Raw genomic sequence first — 15,221 nt, forward strand, 5'->3', positions numbered from 1 at the left:
TGGGTTTGAGGCCCAATGGCTATGAGCACGCGTGGGAAGCCTCACCTTCAAGGCGCCGAAACGGAGCCTTGGAGTTTGCCTGCGGCCACACTAAGCCGAAAGCGCCCGCTCTCGTCAGATCGCGGAAGCTAAGCGGCTTCAGGCCTGGTTAGTAGCTGCATGGGAGACCGGCTGTGAACCCCAGGTGCTGCAGGCGTTTTTTTGGGTTTGAGGTCCAATGGCTATGAGCACGCGTGGGAAGCCTCACCTTCAAGGCGCCGAAACGGCGCCTTGGAGTTTGCCTGCGGCCACACTAAGCCGAAAGCGCCCGCTCTCGTCAGATCGCGGAAGCTAAGCGGCTTCAGGCCTGGTTAGTAGCTGCATGGGAGACCGGCTGTGAACCCCAGGTGCTGCAGGCGTTTTTTTGGGTTTGAGGCCCAATGGCTATGAGCACGCGTGGGAAGCCTCACCTTCAAGGCGCCGGAACGGCGCCTTGGAGTTTGCCTGCGGCCACACTAAGCCGAAAGCGCCCGCTCTCGTCAGATCGCGGAAGCTAAGCGGCTTCAGGCCTGGTTAGTAGCTGCATGGGAGACCGGCTGTGAACCCCAGGTGCTGCAGGCGTTTTTTTTGGGTTTGAGGCCCAATGGCTATGAGCACGCGTGGGAAGCCTCACCTTCAAGGCGCCGGAACGGCGCCTTGGAGTATGCCTGCGGCCACACTAAGCCGAAAGCGCCCGCTCTCGTCAGATCGCGGAAGCTAAGCGGCTTCAGGCCTGGTTAGTAGCTGCATGGGAGACCGGCTGTGAACCCCAGGTGCTGCAGGCGTTTTTTTGGGTTTGAGGCCCAATGGCTATGAGCACGCGTGGGAAGCCTCACCTTCAAGGCGCCGGAACGGCGCCTTGGAGTTTGCCTGCGGCCACACTAAGCCGAAAGCGCCCGTTCTCGTCAGATCGCGGAAGCTAAGCGGCTTCAGGCCTGGTTAGTAGCTGCATGGGAGACCGGCTGTGAACCCCAGGTGCTGCAGGCGTTTTTTTGGGTTTGAGGCCCAATGGCTATGAGCACGCGTGGGAAGCCTCACCTTCAAGGCGCCGGAACGGCGCCTTGGAGTTTGCCTGCGGCCACACTAAGCCGAAAGCGCCCGCTCTCGTCAGATCGCGGAAGCTAAGCGGCTTCAGGCCTGGTTAGTAGCTGCATGGGAGACCGGCTGTGAACCCCAGGTGCTGCAGGCGTTTTTTTTGGGTTTGAGGCCCAATGGCTATGAGCACGCGTGGGAAGCCTCACCTTCAAGGCGCCGAAACGGCGCCTTGGAGTTTGCCTGCGGCCACACTAAGCCGAAAGCGCCCGCTCTCGTCAGATCGCGGAAGCTAAGCGGCTTCAGGCCTGGTTAGTAGCTGCATGGGAGACCGGCTGTGAACCCCAGGTGCTGCAGGCGTTTTTTTGGGTTTGAGGCCCAATGGCTATGAGCACGCGTGGGAAGCCTCACCTTCAAGGCGCCGGAACGGCGCCTTGGAGTTTGCCTGCGGCCACACTAAGCCGAAAGCGCCCGCTCTCGTCAGATCGCGGAAGCTAAGCGGCTTCAGGCCTGGTTAGTAGCTGCATGGGAGACCGGCTGTGAACCCCAGGTGCTGCAGGCGTTTTTTTGGGTTTGAGGCCCAATGGCTATGAGCACGCGTGGGAAGCCTCACCTTCAAGGCGCCGGAACGGCGCCTTGGAGTTTGCCTGCGGCCACACTAAGCCGAAAGCGCCCGTTCTCGTCAGATCGCGGAAGCTAAGCGGCTTCAGGCCTGGTTAGTAGCTGCATGGGAGACCGGCTGTGAACCCCAGGTGCTGCAGGCGTTTTTTTGGGTTTGAGGCCCAATGGCTATGAGCACGCGTGGGAAGCCTCACCTTCAAGGCGCCGGAACGGCGCCTTGGAGTTTGCCTGCGGCCACACTAAGCCGAAAGCGCCCGCTCTCGTCAGATCGCGGAAGCTAAGCGGCTTCAGGCCTGGTTAGTAGCTGCATGGGAGACCGGCTGTGAACCCCAGGTGCTGCAGGCGTTTTTTTGGGTTTGAGGCCCAATGGCTATGAGCACGCGTGGGAAGCCTCACCTTCAAGGCGCCGAAACGGCGCCTTGGAGTTTGCCTGCGGCCACACTAAGCCGAAAGCGCCCGCTCTCGTCAGATCGCGGAAGCTAAGCGGCTTCAGGCCTGGTTAGTAGCTGCATGGGAGACCGGCTGTGAACCCCAGGTGCTGCAGGCGTTTTTTTGGGTTTGAGGCCCAATGGCTATGAGCACGCGTGGGAAGCCTCACCTTCAAGGCGCCGGAACGGCGCCTTGGAGTTTGCCTGCGGCCACACTAAGCCGAAAGCGCCCGCTCTCGTCAGATCGCGGAAGCTAAGCGGCTTCAGGCCTGGTTAGTAGCTGCATGGGAGACCGGCTGTGAACCCCAGGTGCTGCAGGCGTTTTTTTGGGTTTGAGGCCCAATGGCTATGAGCACGCGTGGGAAGCCTCACCTTCAAGGCGCCGAAACGGAGTCTTGGAGTTTGCCTGCGGCCACACTAAGCCGAAAGCGCCCGCTCTCGTCAGATCGCGGAAGCTAAGCGGCTTCAGGCCTGGTTAGTAGCTGCATGGGAGACCGGCTGTGAACCCCAGGTGCTGCAGGCGTTTTTTTGGGTTTGAGGCCCAATGGCTATGAGCACGCGTGGGAAGCCTCACCTTCAAGGCGCCGAAACGGCGCCTTGGAGTTTGCCTGCGGCCACACTAAGCCGAAAGCGCCCGCTCTCGTCAGATCGCGGAAGCTAAGCGGCTTCAGGCCTGGTTAGTAGCTGCATGGGAGACCGGCTGTGAACCCCAGGTGCAGCAGGCGTTTTTTTGGGTTTGAGGCCCAATGGCTATGAGCACGCGTGGGAAGCCTCACCTTCAAGGCGCCGAAACGGCGCCTTGGAGTTTGCCTGCGGCCACACTAAGCCGAAAGCGCCCGCTCTCGTCAGATCGCGGAAGCTAAGCGGCTTCAGGCCTGGTTAGTAGCTGCATGGGAGACCGGCTGTGAACCCCAGGTGCTGCAGCCGTTTTTTTGGGTTTGAGGCCCAATGGCTATGAGCACGCGTGGGAAGCCTCACCTTCAAGGCGCCGAAACGGCGCCTTGGAGTTTGCCTGCGGCCACACTAAGCCGAAAGCGCCCGCTCTCGTCAGATCGCAGAAGCTAAGCGGCTTCAGGCCTGGTTAGTAGCTGCATGGGAGACCGGCTGTGAACCCCAGGTGCTGCAGGCGTTTTTTTGGGTTTGAGGCCCAATGGCTATGAGCACGCGTGGGAAGCCTCACCCTCAAGGCGCCGAAACGGCGCCTTGGAGTTTGCCTGCGGCCACACTAAGCCGAAAGCGCCCGCTCTCGTCAGATCGCGGAAGCTAAGCGGCTTCAGGCCTGGTTAGTAGCTGCATGGGAGACCGGCTGTGAACCCCAGGTGCTGCAGGCGTTTTTTTGGGTTTGAGGCCCAATGGCTATGAGCACGCGTGGGAAGCCTCACCTTCAAGGCGCCGAAACGGAGCCTTGGAGTTTGCCTGCGGCCACACTAAGCCGAAAGCGCCCGCTCTCGTCAGATCGCGGAAGCTAAGCGGCTTCAGGCCTGGTTAGTAGCTGCATGGGAGACCGGCTGTGAACCCCAGGTGCTGCAGGCGTTTTTTTTGGGTTTGAGGCCCAATGGCTATGAGCACGCGTGGGAAGCCTCACCTTCAAGGCGCCAAAACGGCGCCTTGGAGTTTGCCTGCGGCCACACTAAGCCGAAAGCGCCCGCTCTCGTCAGATCGCGGAAGCTAAGCGGCTTCAGGCCTGGTTAGTAGCTGCATGGGAGACCGGCTGTGAACCCCAGGTGCTGCAGGCGTTTTTTTGGGTTTGAGGCCCAATGGCTATGAGCACGCGTGGGAAGCCTCACCTTCAAGGCGCCGGAACGGCGCCTTGGAGTTTGCCTGCGGCCACACTAAGCCGAAAGCGCCCGCTCTCGTCAGATCGCGGAAGCTAAGCGGCTTCAGGCCTGGTTAGTAGCTGCATGGGAGACCGGCTGTGAAGCCCAGGTGCTGCAGGCGTTTTTTTGGGTTTGAGGCCCAATGGCTATGAGCACGCGTGGGAAGCCTCACCTTCAAGGCGCCGGAACGGCGCCTTGGAGTTTGCCTGCGGCCACACTAAGCCGAAAGCGCCCGCTCTCGTCAGATCGCGGAAGCTAAGCGGCTTCAGGCCTGGTTAGTAGTTGCATGGGAGACCGGCTGTGAACCCCAGGTGCTGCAGGCGTTTTTTTGGGTTTGAGGCCCAATGGCTATGAGCACGCGTGGGAAGCCTCACTTTCAAGGCGCCGGAACGGCGCCTTGGAGTTTGCCTGCGGCCACACTAAGCCGAAAGCGCCCGTTCTCGTCAGATCGCGGAAGCTAAGCGGCTTCAGGCCTGGTTAGTAGCTGCATGGGAGACCGGCTGTGAACCCCAGGTGCTGCAGGCGTTTTTTTGGGTTTGAGGCCCAATGGCTATGAGCACGCGTGGGAAGCCTCACCTTCAAGGCGCCGGAACGGCGCCTTGGAGTTTGCCTGCGGCCACACTAAGCCGAAAGCGCCCGCTCTCGTCAGATCGCGGAAGCTAAGCGGCTTCAGGCCTGGTTAGTAGTTGCATGGGAGACCGGCTGTGAACCCCAGGTGCTGCAGGCGTTTTTTTGGGTTTGAGGCCCAATGGCTATGAGCACGCGTGGGAAGCCTCACCTTCAAGGCGCCGAAACGGCGCCTTGGAGTTTGCCTGCGGCCACACTAAGCCGAAAGCGCCCGCTCTCGTCAGATCGCGGAAGCTAAGCGGCTTCAGGCCTGGTTAGTAGCTGCATGGGAGACCGGCTGTGAACCCCAGGTGCTGCAGGCGTTTTTTTGGGTTTGAGGCCCAATGGCTATGAGCACGCGTGGGAAGCCTCACCTTCAAGGCGCCGGAACGGCGCCTTTGAGTTTGCCTGCGGCCACACTAAGCCGAAAGCGCCCGCTCTCGTCAGATCGCGGAAGCTAAGCGGCTTCAGGCCTGGTTAGTAGCTGCATGGGAGACCGGCTGTGAACCCCAGGTGCTGCAGGCGTTTTTTTTGGGTTTGAGGCCCAATGGCTATGAGCACGCGTGGGAAGCCTCACCTTCAAGGCGCCGAAACGGAGTCTTGGAGTTTGCCTGCGGCCACACTAAGCCGAAAGCGCCCGCTCTCGTCAGATCGTGGAAGCTAAGCGGCTTCAGGCCTGGTTAGTAGCTGCATGGGAGACCGGCTGTGAACCCCAGGTGCTGCAGGCGTTTTTTTGGGTTTGAGGCCCAATGGCTATGAGCACGCGTGGGAAGCCTCACCTTCAAGGCGCCGAAACGGCGCCTTGGAGTTTGCCTGCGGCCACACTAAGCCGAAAGCGCCCGCTCTCGTCAGATCGCGGAAGCTAAGCGGCTTCAGGCCTGGTTAGTAGCTGCATGGGAGACCGGCTGTGAACCCCAGGTGCAGCAGGCGTTTTTTTGGGTTTGAGGCCCAATGGCTATGAGCACGCGTGGGAAGCCTCACCTTCAAGGCGCCGAAACGGCGCCTTGGAGTTTGCCTGCGGCCACACTAAGCCGAAAGCGCCCGCTCTCGTCAGATCGCGGAAGCTAAGCGGCTTCAGGCCTGGTTAGTAGCTGCATGGGAGACCGGCTGTGAACCCCAGGTGCTGCAGGCGTTTTTTTGGGTTTGAGGCCCAATGGCTATGAGCACGCGTGGGAAGCCTCACCTTCAAGGCGCCGAAACGGCGCCTTGGAGTTTGCCTGCGGCCACACTAAGCCGAAAGCGCCCGCTCTCGTCAGATCGCGGAAGCTAAGCGGCTTCAGGCCTGGTTAGTAGCTGCATGGGAGACCGGCTGTGAACCCCAGGTGCTGCAGGCGTTTTTTTGGGTTTGAGGCCCAATGGCTATGAGCACGCGTGGGAAGCCTCACCTTCAAGGTGCCGGAACGGCGCCTTGGAGTTTGCCTGCGGCCACACTAAGCCGAAAGCGCCCGCCCTCGTCAGATCGTGGAAGCTAAGCGGCTTCAGGCCTGGTTAGTAGCTGCATGGGAGACCGGCTGTGAACCCCAGGTGCTGCAGGCGTTTTTTTGGGTTTGAGGCCCAATGGCTATGAGCACGCGTGGGAAGCCTCACCTTCAAGGCGCCGAAACGGAGCCTTGGAGTTTGCCTGCGGCCACACTAAGCCGAAAGCGCCTGCTCTCGTCAGATCGCGGAAGCTAAGCGGCTTCAGGCCTGGTTAGTAGCTGCATGGGAGACCGGCTGTGAACCCCAGGTGCTGCAGGCGTTTTTTTGGGTTTGAGGCCCAATGGCTATGAGCACGCGTGGGAAGCCTCACCTTCAAGGCGCCGGAACGGCGCCTTGGAGTTTGCCTGCGGCCACACTAAGCCGAAAGCGCCCGCTCTCGTCAGATCGCGGAAGCTAAGCGGCTTCAGGCCTGGTTAGTAGCTGCATGGGAGACCGGCTGTGAACCCCAGGTGCTGCAGGCGTTTTTTTGGGTTTGAGGCCCAATGGCTATGAGCACGCGTGGGAAGCCTCACCTTCAAGGCGCCGGAACGGCGCCTTGGAGTTTGCCTGCGGCCACACTAACCCGAAAGCGCCCGCTCTCGTCAGATCGCGGAAGCTAAGCGGCTTCAGGCCTGGTTAGTAGCTGCATGGAAAACCGGCTGTGAACCCCAGGTGCTGCAGGCGTTTTTTTGGGTTTGAGGCCCAATGGCTATGAGCACGCGTGGGAAGCCTCACCTTCAAGGCGCCGGAACGGCGCCTTGGAGTTTGCCTGCGGCCACACTAAGCCGAAAGCGCCCGCTCTCGTCAGATCGCGGAAGCTAAGCGGCTTCAGGCCTGGTTACTAGCTGCATGGGAGACCGGCTGTGAACCCCAGGTGCTGCAGGCATTTTTTTGGGTTTGAGGCCCAATGGCTATGAGCACGCGTGGGAAGCCTCACCTTCAAGGCGCCGAAACGGCGCCTTGGAGTTTGCCTGCGGCCACACTAAGCCGAAAGCGCCCGCTCTCGTCAGATCGCGGAAGCTAAGCGGCTTCAGGCCTGGTTAGTAGCTGCATGGGAGACCAGCTGTGAACCCCAGGTGCTGCAGGCGTTTTTTGGGGTTTGAGGCCCAATGGCTATGAGCACGCGTGGGAAGCCTCACCTTCAAGGCGCCGGAACGGAGTCTTGGAGTTTGCCTGCGGCCACACTAAGCCGAAAGCGCCCGCTCTCGTCAGATCGCGGAAGCTAAGCGGCTTCAGGCCTGGTTAGTAGCTGCATGGGAGACCGGCTGTGAACCCCAGGTACTGCAGGCGTTTTTTTGGGTTCGAGGCCCAATGGCTATGAGCACGCGTGGGAAGCCTCACCTTCAAGGCGCCGAAACGGAGTCTTGGAGTTTGCCTGCGGCCACACTAAGCCGAAAGCGCCCGCTCTCGTCAGATCGCGGAAGCTAAGCGGCTTCAGGCCTGGTTAGTAGCTGCATGGGAGACCGGCTGTGAACCCCAGGTGCTGCAGGCGTTTTTTTGGGTTTGAGGCCCAATAGCTATGAGCACGCGTGGGAAGCCTCACCTTCAAGGCGCCGAAACGGCGCCTTGGAGTTTGCCTGCGGCCACACTAAGCCGAAAGCGCCCGCTCTCGTCAGATCGCGGAAGCTAAGCGGCTTCAGGCCTGGTTAGTAGCTGCATGGGAGACCGGCTGTGAACCCCAGGTGCAGCAGGCGTTTTTTTGGGTTTGAGGCCCAATGGCTATGAGCACGCGTGGGAAGCCTCACCTTCAAGGCGCCGAAACGGCGCCTTGGAGTTTGCCTGCGGCCACACTAAGCCGAAAGCGCCCGCTCTCGTCAGATCGCGGAAGCTAAGCGGCTTCAGGCCTGGTTAGTAGCTGCATGGGAGACCGGCTGTGAACCCCAGGTGCAGCAGGCGTTTTTTTGGGTTTGAGGCCCAATGGCTATGAGCACGCGTGGGAAGCCTCACCTTCAAGGCGCCAAAACGGCGCCTTGGAGTTTGCCTGCGGCCACACTAAGCCGAAAGCGCCCGCTCTCGTCAGATCGCGGAAGCTAAGCGGCTTCAGGCCTGGTTAGTAGCTGCATGGGAGACCGGCTGTGAACCCCAGGTGCTGCAGGCGTTTTTTTGGGTTTGAGGCCCAATGGCTATGAGCACGCGTGGGAAGCCTCACCTTCAAGGCGCCGGAACGGCGCCTTGGAGTTTGCCTGCGGCCACACTAAGCCGAAAGCGCCCGCTCTCGTCAGATCGCGGAAGCTAAGCGGCTTCAGGCCTGGTTAGTAGCTGCATGGGAGACCGGCTGTGAAGCCCAGGTGCTGCAGGCGTTTTTTTGGGTTTGAGGCCCAATGGCTATGAGCACGCGTGGGAAGCCTCACCTTCAAGGCGCCGGAACGGCGCCTTGGAGTTTGCCTGCGGCCACACTAAGCCGAAAGCGCCCGCTCTCGTCAGATCGCGGAAGCTAAGCGGCTTCAGGCCTGGTTAGTAGTTGCATGGGAGACCGGCTGTGAACCCCAGGTGCTGCAGGCGTTTTTTTTGGGTTTGAGGCCCAATGGCTATGAGCACGCGTGGGAAGCCTCACTTTCAAGGCGCCGGAACGGCGCCTTGGAGTTTGCCTGCGGCCACACTAAGCCGAAAGCGCCCGTTCTCGTCAGATCGCGGAAGCTAAGCGGCTTCAGGCCTGGTTAGTAGCTGCATGGGAGACCGGCTGTGAACCCCAGGTGCTGCAGGCGTTTTTTTGGGTTTGAGGCCCAATGGCTATGAGCACGCGTGGGAAGCCTCACCTTCAAGGCGCCGGAACGGCGCCTTGGAGTTTGCCTGCGGCCACACTAAGCCGAAAGCACCCGCTCTCGTCAGATCGCGGAAGCTAAGCGGCTTCAGGCCTGGTTAGTAGCTGCATGGGAGACCGGCTGTGAACCCCAGGTGCTGCAGGCGTTTTTTTGGGTTTGAGGCCCAATGGCTATGAGCACGCGTGGGAAGCCTCACCTTCAAGGCGCCGAAACGGCGCCTTGGAGTTTGCCTGCGGCCACACTAAGCCGAAAGCGCCCGCTCTCGTCAGATCGCGGAAGCTAAGCGGCTTCAGGCCTGGTTAGTAGCTGCATGGGAGACCGGCTGTGAACCCCAGGTGCTGCAGGCGTTTTTTTGGGTTTGAGGCCCAATGGCTATGAGCACGCGTGGGAAGCCTCACCTTCAAGGCGCCGGAACGGCGCCTTTGAGTTTGCCTGCGGCCACACTAAGCCGAAAGCGCCCGCTCTCGTCAGATCGCGGAAGCTAAGCGGCTTCAGGCCTGGTTAGTAGCTGCATGGGAGACCGGCTGTGAACCCCAGGTGCTGCAGGCGTTTTTTTGGGTTTGAGGCCCAATGGCTATGAGCACGCGTGGGAAGCCTCACCTTCAAGGCGCCGAAACGGAGTCTTGGAGTTTGCCTGCGGCCACACTAAGCCGAAAGCGCCCGCTCTCGTCAGATCGTGGAAGCTAAGCGGCTTCAGGCCTGGTTAGTAGCTGCATGGGAGACCGGCTGTGAACCCCAGGTGCTGCAGGCGTTTTTTTTGGGTTTGAGGCCCAATGGCTATGAGCACGCGTGGGAAGCCTCACCTTCAAGGCGCCGAAACGGCGCCTTGGAGTTTGCCTGCGGCCACACTAAGCCGAAAGCGCCCGCTCTCGTCAGATCGCGGAAGCTAAGCGGCTTCAGGCCTGGTTAGTAGCTGCATGGGAGACCGGCTGTGAACCCCAGGTGCAGCAGGCGTTTTTTTGGGTTTGAGGCCCAATGGCTATGAGCACGCGTGGGAAGCCTCACCTTCAAGGCGCCGAAACGGCGCCTTGGAGTTTGCCTGCGGCCACACTAAGCCGAAAGCGCCCGCTCTCGTCAGATCGCGGAAGCTAAGCGGCTTCAGGCCTGGTTAGTAGCTGCATGGGAGACCGGCTGTGAACCCCAGGTGCTGCAGGCGTTTTTTTTGGGTTTGAGGCCCAATGGCTATGAGCACGCGTGGGAAGCCTCACCTTCAAGGTGCCGGAACGGCGCCTTGGAGTTTGCCTGCGGCCACACTAAGCCGAAAGCGCCCGCCCTCGTCAGATCGTGGAAGCTAAGCGGCTTCAGGCCTGGTTAGTAGCTGCATGGGAGACCGGCTGTGAACCCCAGGTGCTGCAGGCGTTTTTTTGGGTTTGAGGCCCAATGGCTATGAGCACGCGTGGGAAGCCTCACCTTCAAGGCGCCGAAACGGAGCCTTGGAGTTTGCCTGCGGCCACACTAAGCCGAAAGCGCCTGCTCTCGTCAGATCGCGGAAGCTAAGCGGCTTCAGGCCTGGTTAGTAGCTGCATGGGAGACCGGCTGTGAACCCCAGGTGCTGCAGGCGTTTTTTTGGGTTTGAGGCCCAATGGCTATGAGCACGCGTGGGAAGCCTCACCTTCAAGGCGCCGGAACGGCGCCTTGGAGTTTGCCTGCGGCCACACTAAGCCGAAAGCGCCCGCTCTCGTCAGATCGCGGAAGCTAAGCGGCTTCAGGCCTGGTTAGTAGCTGCATGGGAGACCGGCTGTGAACCCCAGGTGCTGCAGGCGTTTTTTTGGGTTTGAGGCCCAATGGCTATGAGCACGCGTGGGAAGCCTCACCTTCAAGGCGCCGGAACGGCGCCTTGGAGTTTGCCTGCGGCCACACTAACCCGAAAGCGCCCGCTCTCGTCAGATCGCGGAAGCTAAGCGGCTTCAGGCCTGGTTAGTAGCTGCATGGAAAACCGGCTGTGAACCCCAGGTGCTGCAGGCGTTTTTTTTGGGTTTGAGGCCCAATGGCTATGAGCACGCGTGGGAAGCCTCACCTTCAAGGCGCCGGAACGGCGCCTTGGAGTTTGCCTGCGGCCACACTAAGCCGAAAGCGCCCGCTCTCGTCAGATCGCGAAAGCTAAGCGGCTTCAGGCCTGGTTACTAGCTGCATGGGAGACCGGCTGTGAACCCCAGGTGCTGCAGGCATTTTTTTGGGTTTGAGGCCCAATGGCTATGAGCACGCGTGGGAAGCCTCACCTTCAAGGCGCCGAAACGGCGCCTTGGAGTTTGCCTGCGGCCACACTAAGCCGAAAGCGCCCGCTCTCGTCAGATCGCGGAAGCTAAGCGGCTTCAGGCCTGGTTAGTAGCTGCATGGGAGACCAGCTGTGAACCCCAGGTGCTGCAGGCGTTTTTTGGGGTTTGAGGCCCAATGGCTATGAGCACGCGTGGGAAGCCTCACCTTCAAGGCGCCGGAACGGAGTCTTGGAGTTTGCCTGCGGCCACACTAAGCCGAAAGCGCCCGCTCTCGTCAGATCGCGGAAGCTAAGCGGCTTCAGGCCTGGTTAGTAGCTGCATGGGAGACCGGCTGTGAACCCCAGGTACTGCAGGCGTTTTTTTGGGTTCGAGGCCCAATGGCTATGAGCACGCGTGGGAAGCCTCACCTTCAAGGCGCCGAAACGGAGTCTTGGAGTTTGCCTGCGGCCACACTAAGCCGAAAGCGCCCGCTCTCGTCAGATCGCGGAAGCTAAGCGGCTTCAGGCCTGGTTAGTAGCTGCATGGGAGACCGGCTGTGAACCCCAGGTGCTGCAGGCGTTTTTTTTGGGTTTGAGGCCCAATAGCTATGAGCACGCGTGGGAAGCCTCACCTTCAAGGCGCCGAAACGGCGCCTTGGAGTTTGCCTGCGGCCACACTAAGCCGAAAGCGCCCGCTCTCGTCAGATCGCGGAAGCTAAGCGGCTTCAGGCCTGGTTAGTAGCTGCATGGGAGACCGGCTGTGAACCCCAGGTGCAGCAGGCGTTTTTTTGGGTTTGAGGCCCAATGGCTATGAGCACGCGTGGGAAGCCTCACCTTCAAGGCGCCGAAACGGCGCCTTGGAGTTTGCCTGCGGCCACACTAAGCCGAAAGCGCCCGCTCTCGTCAGATCGCGGAAGCTAAGCGGCTTCAGGCCTGGTTAGTAGCTGCATGGGAGACCGGCTGTGAACCCCAGGTGCAGCAGGCGTTTTTTTGGGTTTGAGGCCCAATGGCTATGAGCACGCGTGGGAAGCCTCACCTTCAAGGCGCCGAAACGGCGCCTTGGAGTTTGCCTGCGGTCACACTAAGCCGAAAGCGCCCGCTCTCGTCAGATCGCGGAAGCTAAGCGGCTTCAGGCCTGGTTAGTAGCTGCATGGGAGACCGGCTGTGAACCCCAGGTGCTGCAGGCGTTTTTTTGGGTTTGAGGCCCAATGGCTATGAGCACGCGTGGGAAGCCTCACCTTCAAGGTGCCGAAACGGCGCCTTGGAGTTTGCCTGCGGCCACACTAAGCCGAAAGCGCCCGCTCTCGTCAGATCGCGGAAGCTAAGCGGCTTCAGGCCTGGTTAGTAGCTGCATGGGAGACCGGCTGTGAACCCCAGGTGCTGCAGGCGTTTTTTTGGGTTTGAGGCCCAATGGCTATGAGCACGCGTGGGAAGCCTCACCTTCAAGGCGCCGAAACGGCGCCTTGGAGTTTACCTGCGGCCACACTAAGCCGAAAGCGCCCGCTCTCGTCAGATCGCGGAAGCTAAGCGGCTTCAGGCCTGGTTAGTAGCTGCATGGGAGACCGGCTGTGAACCCCAGGTGCTGCAGGCGTTTTTTTGGGTTTGAGGCCCAATGGCTATGAGCACGCGTGGGAAGCCTCACCTTCAAGGCGCCGAAACGGCGCCTTGGAGTTTGCCTGCGGCCACACTAAGCCGAAAGCGCCCGCTCTCGTCAGATCGCGGAAGCTAAGCGGCTTCAGGCCTGGTTAGTAGCTGCATGGGAGACCGGCTGTGAACCCCAGGTGCTGCAGGCGTTTTTTTGGGTTTGAGGCCCAATGGCTATGAGCACGCGTGGGAAGCCTCACCTTCAAGGCGCCGAAACGGAGCTTTGGAGTTTGCCTGCGGCCACACTAAGCCGAAAGCGCCCGCTCTCGTCAGGTCGCGGAAGCTAAGCGGCTTCAGGCCTGGTTAGTAGCTGCATGGGAGACCGGCTGTGAACCCCAGGTGCTGCAGGCGTTTTTTTGGGTTTGAGGCCCAATGGCTATGAGCACGCGTGGGAAGCCTCACCTTCAAGGCGCCGAAACGGCGCCTTGGAGTTTGCCTGCGGCCACACTAAGCCGAAAGCGCCCGCTCTCGTCAGATCGCGGAAGCTAAGCGGCTTCAGGCCTGGTTAGTAGCTGCATGGGAGACCGGCTGTGAACCCCAGGTGCTGCAGGCGTTTTTTTTGGGTTTGAGGCCCAATGGCTATGAGCACGCGTGGGAAGCCTCACCTTCAAGGCGCCGAAACGGCGCCTTGGACTTTGCCTGCGGCCACACTAAGCCGAAAGCGCCCGCTCTCGTCAGATCGCGGAAGCTAAGCGGCTTCAGGCCTGGTTAGTAGCTGCATGGGAGACCGGCTGTGAACCCCAGGTGCTGCAGGCGTTTTTTTTGGGTTTGAGGCCCAATGGCTATGAGCACGCGTGGGAAGCCTCACCTTCAAGGCGCCGAAACGGCGCCTTGGAGTTTGCCTGCGGCCACACTAAGCCGAAAGCGCCCGCTCTCGTCAGATCGCGGAAGCTAAGCGGCTTCAGGCCTGGTTAGTAGCTGCATGGGAGACCGGCTGTGAACCCCAGGTGCTGCAGGCGTTTTTTTGGGTTTGAGGCCCAATGGCTATGAGCACGCGTGGGAAGCCTCACCTTCAAGGCGCCGGAACGGCGCCTTGGAGTTTGCCTGCGACCACACTAAGCCGAAAGCGCCCGCTCTCGTCAAATTGCGGAAGCTAAGCGGCTTCAGGCCTGGTTAGTAGCTGCATGGGAGACCGGCTGTGAACCCCAGGTGCTGCAGGCGTTTTTTTGGGTTTGAGGCCCAATGGCTATGAGCACGCGTGGGAAGCCTCACCTTCAAGGCGCCGAAACGGCGCCTTGGAGTTTGCCTGCGGCCACACTAAGCCGAAAGCGCCCGCTCTCGTCAGATCGCGGAAGCTAAGCGCCTTCAGGCCTGGTTAGTAGCTGCATGGGAGACCGGCTGTGAACCCAAGGTGCTGCAGGCGTTTTTTTGGGTTTGAGGCCCAATGGCTATGAGCACGCGTGGGAAGCCTCACCTTCAAGGCGCCGGAACGGCGCCTTGGAGTTTGCCTGCGGCCACACTAAGCCGAAAGCGCCCGCTCTCGTCAGATCGCGGAAGCTAAGCGGCTTCAGGCCTGGTTAGTAGCTGCATGGGAGACCGGCTGTGAACCCCAGGTGCTGCAGGCGTTTTTTTGGGTTTGAGGCCCAATGGCTATGAGCACGCGTGGGAAGCCTCACCTTCAAGGCGCCGAAACGGAGCCTTGGAGTTTGCCTGTGGCCACACTAAGCCGAAAGCGCCCGCTCTCGTCAGATCGCGGAAGCTAAGCGGCTTCAGGCCTGGTTAGTAGCTGCATGGGAGACCGGCTGTGAACCCCAGGTGCGGCAGGCGTTTTTTTGGGTTTGAGGCCCAATGGCTATGAGCACGCGTGGGAAGCCTCACCTTCAAGGCGCCGAAACGGCGCCTTGGAGTTTGCCTGCGGCCACACTAAGCCGAAAGCGCCCGCTCTCGTCAGATTGCGGAAGCTAAGCGGCTTCAGGCCTGGTTAGTAGCTGCATGGGAGACCGGCTGTGAACCCCAGGTGCTGCAGGCGTTTTTTTGGGTTTGAGGCCCAATGGCTATGAGCACGCGTGGGAAGCCTCACCTTCAAGGAGTCGGAACGGCGCCTTGGAGTTTGCCTGCGGCCACACTAAGCCAAAAGCGCACGCTCTCGTCAGATCGCGGAAGCTAAGTGGCTTCAGGCCTGGTTAGTAGCTGCATGGGAGACCGGCTGTGAACCCCAGGTGCTGCAGTCGTTTTTTTGGGTTTGAGGCCCAATGGCTATGAGCACGCGTGGGAAGCCTCACCTTCAAGGCGCCGGAACGGCGCCTTGGAGTTTTCCTGCGGCCACACTAAGCCAAAAGCGCGCGCTCTTGTCAGATCGTGGAAGCTAAGTGGCTTCAGGCCTGATTAGTAGCGGCATGGGAGACCGGCTGTGAACCCCAGGTGCTGCAGGCGTTTTTTTTGGGTTTGAGGCCCAATGGCTATGAGCACGCGTGGGAAGCCTCACCTTCAAGGCGCCGGAACGGCGCCTTGGAGTTTGCCTGCGGCCACACTAAGCCAAAAGCGTCAGATCGCGGAAGCTAAGTGGCTTCAGGCCTGGTTAGTAGCTGCATGGGAGACCGGCTGTGAACCCCAGGTGCTGCAGGCGTTTTTTTGGGTTTGAGGCCCAATGGCTATGAGCACGCGTGGGAAGCCTCACCTTCAAGGCGCCGAAACGGCGCCT

The 15,221-nt window shown here is 60.6% G+C and overlaps 41 non-coding genes and 33 pseudogenes across 41 annotated transcripts; all 74 read left to right on the forward strand.

Annotated features, from left to right (window-relative positions):
• Positions 1-77: 77 nt before the first annotated feature.
• Positions 78-196, forward strand: LOC137556514 (5S ribosomal RNA). Its single transcript, XR_011029161.1, has one exon. It is a non-coding gene; the product is annotated as a 5S ribosomal RNA (ribosomal RNA).
• Positions 197-279: 83 nt separating this feature from the next.
• LOC137556515 (5S ribosomal RNA) lies at positions 280-398 on the forward strand. Its single transcript, XR_011029162.1, has one exon. It is a non-coding gene; the product is annotated as a 5S ribosomal RNA (ribosomal RNA).
• An 83-nt stretch (positions 399-481) lies between these two features.
• Positions 482-600, forward strand: LOC137556516 (5S ribosomal RNA). Its single transcript, XR_011029163.1, has one exon. It is a non-coding gene; the product is annotated as a 5S ribosomal RNA (ribosomal RNA).
• An 84-nt stretch (positions 601-684) lies between these two features.
• On the forward strand, positions 685-803 carry LOC137556517 (5S ribosomal RNA). Its single transcript, XR_011029164.1, has one exon. It is a non-coding gene; the product is annotated as a 5S ribosomal RNA (ribosomal RNA).
• An 83-nt stretch (positions 804-886) lies between these two features.
• LOC137557155 (5S ribosomal RNA) lies at positions 887-1,005 on the forward strand (annotated as a pseudogene).
• An 83-nt stretch (positions 1,006-1,088) lies between these two features.
• On the forward strand, positions 1,089-1,207 carry LOC137556520 (5S ribosomal RNA). Its single transcript, XR_011029166.1, has one exon. It is a non-coding gene; the product is annotated as a 5S ribosomal RNA (ribosomal RNA).
• An 84-nt stretch (positions 1,208-1,291) lies between these two features.
• On the forward strand, positions 1,292-1,410 carry LOC137556521 (5S ribosomal RNA). The gene has a single exon (XR_011029167.1). It is a non-coding gene; the product is annotated as a 5S ribosomal RNA (ribosomal RNA).
• An 83-nt stretch (positions 1,411-1,493) lies between these two features.
• Positions 1,494-1,612, forward strand: LOC137556522 (5S ribosomal RNA). Its single transcript, XR_011029168.1, has one exon. It is a non-coding gene; the product is annotated as a 5S ribosomal RNA (ribosomal RNA).
• An 83-nt stretch (positions 1,613-1,695) lies between these two features.
• On the forward strand, positions 1,696-1,814 carry LOC137557156 (5S ribosomal RNA; annotated as a pseudogene).
• An 83-nt stretch (positions 1,815-1,897) lies between these two features.
• Positions 1,898-2,016, forward strand: LOC137556523 (5S ribosomal RNA). The gene has a single exon (XR_011029169.1). It is a non-coding gene; the product is annotated as a 5S ribosomal RNA (ribosomal RNA).
• An 83-nt stretch (positions 2,017-2,099) lies between these two features.
• Positions 2,100-2,218, forward strand: LOC137556524 (5S ribosomal RNA). The gene has a single exon (XR_011029170.1). It is a non-coding gene; the product is annotated as a 5S ribosomal RNA (ribosomal RNA).
• Positions 2,219-2,301: 83 nt separating this feature from the next.
• On the forward strand, positions 2,302-2,420 carry LOC137556525 (5S ribosomal RNA). The gene has a single exon (XR_011029171.1). It is a non-coding gene; the product is annotated as a 5S ribosomal RNA (ribosomal RNA).
• Positions 2,421-2,503: 83 nt separating this feature from the next.
• Positions 2,504-2,622, forward strand: LOC137556526 (5S ribosomal RNA). Its single transcript, XR_011029172.1, has one exon. It is a non-coding gene; the product is annotated as a 5S ribosomal RNA (ribosomal RNA).
• Positions 2,623-2,705: 83 nt separating this feature from the next.
• LOC137559353 (5S ribosomal RNA) lies at positions 2,706-2,824 on the forward strand (annotated as a pseudogene).
• An 83-nt stretch (positions 2,825-2,907) lies between these two features.
• LOC137559437 (5S ribosomal RNA) lies at positions 2,908-3,026 on the forward strand (annotated as a pseudogene).
• An 83-nt stretch (positions 3,027-3,109) lies between these two features.
• On the forward strand, positions 3,110-3,228 carry LOC137559524 (5S ribosomal RNA; annotated as a pseudogene).
• Positions 3,229-3,311: 83 nt separating this feature from the next.
• On the forward strand, positions 3,312-3,430 carry LOC137556527 (5S ribosomal RNA). Its single transcript, XR_011029173.1, has one exon. It is a non-coding gene; the product is annotated as a 5S ribosomal RNA (ribosomal RNA).
• Positions 3,431-3,513: 83 nt separating this feature from the next.
• Positions 3,514-3,632, forward strand: LOC137556528 (5S ribosomal RNA). The gene has a single exon (XR_011029174.1). It is a non-coding gene; the product is annotated as a 5S ribosomal RNA (ribosomal RNA).
• An 84-nt stretch (positions 3,633-3,716) lies between these two features.
• LOC137556529 (5S ribosomal RNA) lies at positions 3,717-3,835 on the forward strand. Its single transcript, XR_011029175.1, has one exon. It is a non-coding gene; the product is annotated as a 5S ribosomal RNA (ribosomal RNA).
• An 83-nt stretch (positions 3,836-3,918) lies between these two features.
• On the forward strand, positions 3,919-4,037 carry LOC137555578 (5S ribosomal RNA). Its single transcript, XR_011028255.1, has one exon. It is a non-coding gene; the product is annotated as a 5S ribosomal RNA (ribosomal RNA).
• An 83-nt stretch (positions 4,038-4,120) lies between these two features.
• Positions 4,121-4,239, forward strand: LOC137558443 (5S ribosomal RNA). The gene has a single exon (XR_011029691.1). It is a non-coding gene; the product is annotated as a 5S ribosomal RNA (ribosomal RNA).
• An 83-nt stretch (positions 4,240-4,322) lies between these two features.
• On the forward strand, positions 4,323-4,441 carry LOC137557158 (5S ribosomal RNA; annotated as a pseudogene).
• An 83-nt stretch (positions 4,442-4,524) lies between these two features.
• LOC137558560 (5S ribosomal RNA) lies at positions 4,525-4,643 on the forward strand. Its single transcript, XR_011029702.1, has one exon. It is a non-coding gene; the product is annotated as a 5S ribosomal RNA (ribosomal RNA).
• Positions 4,644-4,726: 83 nt separating this feature from the next.
• LOC137556531 (5S ribosomal RNA) lies at positions 4,727-4,845 on the forward strand. Its single transcript, XR_011029177.1, has one exon. It is a non-coding gene; the product is annotated as a 5S ribosomal RNA (ribosomal RNA).
• Positions 4,846-4,928: 83 nt separating this feature from the next.
• On the forward strand, positions 4,929-5,047 carry LOC137556532 (5S ribosomal RNA). The gene has a single exon (XR_011029178.1). It is a non-coding gene; the product is annotated as a 5S ribosomal RNA (ribosomal RNA).
• Positions 5,048-5,131: 84 nt separating this feature from the next.
• Positions 5,132-5,250, forward strand: LOC137558728 (5S ribosomal RNA; annotated as a pseudogene).
• An 83-nt stretch (positions 5,251-5,333) lies between these two features.
• LOC137559354 (5S ribosomal RNA) lies at positions 5,334-5,452 on the forward strand (annotated as a pseudogene).
• An 83-nt stretch (positions 5,453-5,535) lies between these two features.
• LOC137556533 (5S ribosomal RNA) lies at positions 5,536-5,654 on the forward strand. Its single transcript, XR_011029179.1, has one exon. It is a non-coding gene; the product is annotated as a 5S ribosomal RNA (ribosomal RNA).
• An 83-nt stretch (positions 5,655-5,737) lies between these two features.
• Positions 5,738-5,856, forward strand: LOC137556534 (5S ribosomal RNA). The gene has a single exon (XR_011029180.1). It is a non-coding gene; the product is annotated as a 5S ribosomal RNA (ribosomal RNA).
• Positions 5,857-5,939: 83 nt separating this feature from the next.
• LOC137549400 (5S ribosomal RNA) lies at positions 5,940-6,058 on the forward strand (annotated as a pseudogene).
• An 83-nt stretch (positions 6,059-6,141) lies between these two features.
• Positions 6,142-6,260, forward strand: LOC137557834 (5S ribosomal RNA; annotated as a pseudogene).
• An 83-nt stretch (positions 6,261-6,343) lies between these two features.
• Positions 6,344-6,462, forward strand: LOC137556535 (5S ribosomal RNA). Its single transcript, XR_011029181.1, has one exon. It is a non-coding gene; the product is annotated as a 5S ribosomal RNA (ribosomal RNA).
• An 83-nt stretch (positions 6,463-6,545) lies between these two features.
• On the forward strand, positions 6,546-6,664 carry LOC137550798 (5S ribosomal RNA; annotated as a pseudogene).
• An 83-nt stretch (positions 6,665-6,747) lies between these two features.
• On the forward strand, positions 6,748-6,866 carry LOC137558767 (5S ribosomal RNA; annotated as a pseudogene).
• An 83-nt stretch (positions 6,867-6,949) lies between these two features.
• On the forward strand, positions 6,950-7,068 carry LOC137550020 (5S ribosomal RNA). The gene has a single exon (XR_011026876.1). It is a non-coding gene; the product is annotated as a 5S ribosomal RNA (ribosomal RNA).
• Positions 7,069-7,151: 83 nt separating this feature from the next.
• On the forward strand, positions 7,152-7,270 carry LOC137557964 (5S ribosomal RNA; annotated as a pseudogene).
• Positions 7,271-7,353: 83 nt separating this feature from the next.
• LOC137556536 (5S ribosomal RNA) lies at positions 7,354-7,472 on the forward strand. Its single transcript, XR_011029182.1, has one exon. It is a non-coding gene; the product is annotated as a 5S ribosomal RNA (ribosomal RNA).
• Positions 7,473-7,555: 83 nt separating this feature from the next.
• LOC137559355 (5S ribosomal RNA) lies at positions 7,556-7,674 on the forward strand (annotated as a pseudogene).
• An 83-nt stretch (positions 7,675-7,757) lies between these two features.
• LOC137559356 (5S ribosomal RNA) lies at positions 7,758-7,876 on the forward strand (annotated as a pseudogene).
• An 83-nt stretch (positions 7,877-7,959) lies between these two features.
• On the forward strand, positions 7,960-8,078 carry LOC137556537 (5S ribosomal RNA). The gene has a single exon (XR_011029183.1). It is a non-coding gene; the product is annotated as a 5S ribosomal RNA (ribosomal RNA).
• An 83-nt stretch (positions 8,079-8,161) lies between these two features.
• LOC137555590 (5S ribosomal RNA) lies at positions 8,162-8,280 on the forward strand. The gene has a single exon (XR_011028266.1). It is a non-coding gene; the product is annotated as a 5S ribosomal RNA (ribosomal RNA).
• Positions 8,281-8,363: 83 nt separating this feature from the next.
• LOC137558677 (5S ribosomal RNA) lies at positions 8,364-8,482 on the forward strand. The gene has a single exon (XR_011029713.1). It is a non-coding gene; the product is annotated as a 5S ribosomal RNA (ribosomal RNA).
• Positions 8,483-8,566: 84 nt separating this feature from the next.
• LOC137557159 (5S ribosomal RNA) lies at positions 8,567-8,685 on the forward strand (annotated as a pseudogene).
• Positions 8,686-8,768: 83 nt separating this feature from the next.
• LOC137547684 (5S ribosomal RNA) lies at positions 8,769-8,887 on the forward strand. The gene has a single exon (XR_011026619.1). It is a non-coding gene; the product is annotated as a 5S ribosomal RNA (ribosomal RNA).
• An 83-nt stretch (positions 8,888-8,970) lies between these two features.
• On the forward strand, positions 8,971-9,089 carry LOC137556538 (5S ribosomal RNA). The gene has a single exon (XR_011029184.1). It is a non-coding gene; the product is annotated as a 5S ribosomal RNA (ribosomal RNA).
• An 83-nt stretch (positions 9,090-9,172) lies between these two features.
• LOC137556539 (5S ribosomal RNA) lies at positions 9,173-9,291 on the forward strand. Its single transcript, XR_011029185.1, has one exon. It is a non-coding gene; the product is annotated as a 5S ribosomal RNA (ribosomal RNA).
• An 83-nt stretch (positions 9,292-9,374) lies between these two features.
• LOC137558729 (5S ribosomal RNA) lies at positions 9,375-9,493 on the forward strand (annotated as a pseudogene).
• An 84-nt stretch (positions 9,494-9,577) lies between these two features.
• LOC137559358 (5S ribosomal RNA) lies at positions 9,578-9,696 on the forward strand (annotated as a pseudogene).
• An 83-nt stretch (positions 9,697-9,779) lies between these two features.
• Positions 9,780-9,898, forward strand: LOC137556540 (5S ribosomal RNA). The gene has a single exon (XR_011029186.1). It is a non-coding gene; the product is annotated as a 5S ribosomal RNA (ribosomal RNA).
• An 84-nt stretch (positions 9,899-9,982) lies between these two features.
• LOC137549401 (5S ribosomal RNA) lies at positions 9,983-10,101 on the forward strand (annotated as a pseudogene).
• An 83-nt stretch (positions 10,102-10,184) lies between these two features.
• LOC137557835 (5S ribosomal RNA) lies at positions 10,185-10,303 on the forward strand (annotated as a pseudogene).
• Positions 10,304-10,386: 83 nt separating this feature from the next.
• LOC137556542 (5S ribosomal RNA) lies at positions 10,387-10,505 on the forward strand. Its single transcript, XR_011029188.1, has one exon. It is a non-coding gene; the product is annotated as a 5S ribosomal RNA (ribosomal RNA).
• Positions 10,506-10,588: 83 nt separating this feature from the next.
• On the forward strand, positions 10,589-10,707 carry LOC137550800 (5S ribosomal RNA; annotated as a pseudogene).
• Positions 10,708-10,791: 84 nt separating this feature from the next.
• Positions 10,792-10,910, forward strand: LOC137548917 (5S ribosomal RNA; annotated as a pseudogene).
• Positions 10,911-10,993: 83 nt separating this feature from the next.
• On the forward strand, positions 10,994-11,112 carry LOC137550034 (5S ribosomal RNA). Its single transcript, XR_011026878.1, has one exon. It is a non-coding gene; the product is annotated as a 5S ribosomal RNA (ribosomal RNA).
• Positions 11,113-11,195: 83 nt separating this feature from the next.
• Positions 11,196-11,314, forward strand: LOC137557965 (5S ribosomal RNA; annotated as a pseudogene).
• An 83-nt stretch (positions 11,315-11,397) lies between these two features.
• LOC137556543 (5S ribosomal RNA) lies at positions 11,398-11,516 on the forward strand. The gene has a single exon (XR_011029189.1). It is a non-coding gene; the product is annotated as a 5S ribosomal RNA (ribosomal RNA).
• Positions 11,517-11,600: 84 nt separating this feature from the next.
• On the forward strand, positions 11,601-11,719 carry LOC137559359 (5S ribosomal RNA; annotated as a pseudogene).
• An 83-nt stretch (positions 11,720-11,802) lies between these two features.
• Positions 11,803-11,921, forward strand: LOC137559360 (5S ribosomal RNA; annotated as a pseudogene).
• Positions 11,922-12,004: 83 nt separating this feature from the next.
• LOC137556790 (5S ribosomal RNA) lies at positions 12,005-12,123 on the forward strand. Its single transcript, XR_011029428.1, has one exon. It is a non-coding gene; the product is annotated as a 5S ribosomal RNA (ribosomal RNA).
• Positions 12,124-12,206: 83 nt separating this feature from the next.
• On the forward strand, positions 12,207-12,325 carry LOC137556545 (5S ribosomal RNA). The gene has a single exon (XR_011029190.1). It is a non-coding gene; the product is annotated as a 5S ribosomal RNA (ribosomal RNA).
• Positions 12,326-12,408: 83 nt separating this feature from the next.
• On the forward strand, positions 12,409-12,527 carry LOC137558185 (5S ribosomal RNA; annotated as a pseudogene).
• Positions 12,528-12,610: 83 nt separating this feature from the next.
• LOC137556546 (5S ribosomal RNA) lies at positions 12,611-12,729 on the forward strand. Its single transcript, XR_011029191.1, has one exon. It is a non-coding gene; the product is annotated as a 5S ribosomal RNA (ribosomal RNA).
• Positions 12,730-12,812: 83 nt separating this feature from the next.
• Positions 12,813-12,931, forward strand: LOC137558191 (5S ribosomal RNA; annotated as a pseudogene).
• An 83-nt stretch (positions 12,932-13,014) lies between these two features.
• LOC137556547 (5S ribosomal RNA) lies at positions 13,015-13,133 on the forward strand. Its single transcript, XR_011029192.1, has one exon. It is a non-coding gene; the product is annotated as a 5S ribosomal RNA (ribosomal RNA).
• Positions 13,134-13,217: 84 nt separating this feature from the next.
• On the forward strand, positions 13,218-13,336 carry LOC137556548 (5S ribosomal RNA). Its single transcript, XR_011029193.1, has one exon. It is a non-coding gene; the product is annotated as a 5S ribosomal RNA (ribosomal RNA).
• An 84-nt stretch (positions 13,337-13,420) lies between these two features.
• Positions 13,421-13,539, forward strand: LOC137556549 (5S ribosomal RNA). Its single transcript, XR_011029194.1, has one exon. It is a non-coding gene; the product is annotated as a 5S ribosomal RNA (ribosomal RNA).
• Positions 13,540-13,622: 83 nt separating this feature from the next.
• Positions 13,623-13,741, forward strand: LOC137552444 (5S ribosomal RNA; annotated as a pseudogene).
• An 83-nt stretch (positions 13,742-13,824) lies between these two features.
• LOC137550609 (5S ribosomal RNA) lies at positions 13,825-13,943 on the forward strand (annotated as a pseudogene).
• Positions 13,944-14,026: 83 nt separating this feature from the next.
• Positions 14,027-14,145, forward strand: LOC137556550 (5S ribosomal RNA). The gene has a single exon (XR_011029195.1). It is a non-coding gene; the product is annotated as a 5S ribosomal RNA (ribosomal RNA).
• Positions 14,146-14,228: 83 nt separating this feature from the next.
• LOC137548244 (5S ribosomal RNA) lies at positions 14,229-14,347 on the forward strand (annotated as a pseudogene).
• An 83-nt stretch (positions 14,348-14,430) lies between these two features.
• On the forward strand, positions 14,431-14,549 carry LOC137558863 (5S ribosomal RNA; annotated as a pseudogene).
• An 83-nt stretch (positions 14,550-14,632) lies between these two features.
• Positions 14,633-14,751, forward strand: LOC137549881 (5S ribosomal RNA; annotated as a pseudogene).
• Positions 14,752-14,834: 83 nt separating this feature from the next.
• On the forward strand, positions 14,835-14,953 carry LOC137553527 (5S ribosomal RNA; annotated as a pseudogene).
• Positions 14,954-15,221: the final 268 nt, after the last annotated feature.

This window comes from Hyperolius riggenbachi, chromosome 2, assembly GCF_040937935.1.
Source record: "Hyperolius riggenbachi isolate aHypRig1 chromosome 2, aHypRig1.pri, whole genome shotgun sequence".
In the NCBI taxonomy this organism is placed as follows: Eukaryota; Metazoa; Chordata; class Amphibia; order Anura; family Hyperoliidae; genus Hyperolius; species Hyperolius riggenbachi.